This window comes from Triturus cristatus, chromosome 5_1, assembly GCF_964204655.1.
Source record: "Triturus cristatus chromosome 5_1, aTriCri1.1, whole genome shotgun sequence".
Taxonomy (NCBI): Eukaryota; Metazoa; Chordata; class Amphibia; order Caudata; family Salamandridae; genus Triturus; species Triturus cristatus.
In genome coordinates, this window is record NC_140587.1 from 435,905,802 (window position 1) to 435,907,588 (window position 1,787).

A 1,787-nucleotide genomic window follows, 5' to 3' on the forward strand; every position below is an offset into this window, starting at 1 on the left:
TTTGCCCACTACGCCACCCCAGTTCAGACATGGCCATATGCAAATCAGTCTTGACCCTGTGCCTCATGGGAACAGTCCAGCCCGAACTGCCAAGCCATGTCTTCCCTGGACCGGAATCAAGCATCCTAGGACCGGTTTCTGGCTATCAGCCGTCATCAGCCAGGATAGCTTGACTCCAGTGGCGTAGTGAGCACGGGTCCCACGTCTGGGAATACCCATCCCACTTAGGGCGAAAAGCGTTACAACAAACAAATGATGGACGGAATGCTGACAATGCAGACATTCTCCCCCAGTCAAGAGATCTGGGTTAAATCCATCGTTCTTTTGCCCACTACGCCACCCCAGTTCAGACATGGCCATATGCAAATCTGTCTTGACCCTGTGCCTCATGGGAACAGTCCAGCCCGAACTGCCAAGCCATGTCTTCCCTGGACCGGAATCAAGCATCCTAGGACCGGTTTCTGGCTATCAGCCGTCATCAGCCAGGATAGCTTGACTCCAGTGGCGTAGTGAGCACGGGTCCCACGTCTGGGAATACCCATCCCACTTAGGGCGAAAAGCGTTACAACAAACAAATGATGGACGGAATGCTGACAATGCAGACATTCTCCCCCAGTCAAGAGATCTGGGTTAAATCCATCGTTCTTTTGCCCACTACGCCACCCCAGTTCAGACATGGCCATATGCAAATCAGTCTTGACCCTGTGCCTCATGGGAACAGTCCAGCCCGAACTGCCAAGCCATGTCTTCCCTGGACCGGAATCAAGCATCCTAGGACCGGTTTCTGGCTATCAGCCGTCATCAGCCATGATAGCTTGACTCCAGTGGCGTAGTGAGCACGGGTCCCACGTCTGGGAATACCCATCCCACTTAGGGCGAAAAGCGTTACAACAAACAAATGATGGACGGAATGCTGACAATGCAGACATTCTCCCCCAGTCAAGAGATCTGGGTTAAATCCATCGTTCTTTTGCCTACTACGCCACCCCAGTTCAGACATGGCCATATGCAAATCAGTCTTGACCCTGTGCCTCATGGGAACAGTCCAGCCCGAACTGCCAAGCCATGTCTTCCCTGGACCGGAATCAAGAATCCTAGGACCGGTTTCTGGCTATCAGCCGTCATCAGCCAGGATAGCTTGACTCCAGTGGCGTAGTGAGCACGGGTCCCACGTCTGGGAATACCCATCCCACTTAGGGCGAAAAGCGTTACAACAAACAAATGATGGACGGAATGCTGACAATGCAGACATTCTCCCCCAGTCAAGAGATCTGGGTTAAATCCATCGTTGTTTTGCCCACTACGCCACCCCAGTTCAGACATGGCCATATGCAAATCAGTCTTGACCCTGTGCCTCATGGGAACAGTCCAGCCCGAACTGCCAAGCCATGTCTTCCCTGGACCGGAATCAAGCATCCTAGGACCGGTTTCTGGCTATCAGCCGTCATCAGCCAGGATAGCTTGACTCCAGTGGCGTAGTGAGCACGGGTCCCACGTCTGGGAATACCCATCCCACTTAGGGCGAAAAGCGTTACAACAAACAAATGATGGACGGAATGCTGACAATGCAGACATTCTCCCCCAGTCAAGAGATCTGGGTTAAATCCATCGTTCTTTTGCCCACTACGCCACCCCAGTTCAGACATGGCCATATGCAAATCAGTCTTGAACCTGTGCCTCATGGGAACAGTCCAGCCCGAACTGCCAAGCCATGTCTTTCCTGGACCGGAATCAAGCATCCTAGGACCGGTTTCTGGCTATCAGCCGTCATCAGCCAGGATAGCTTG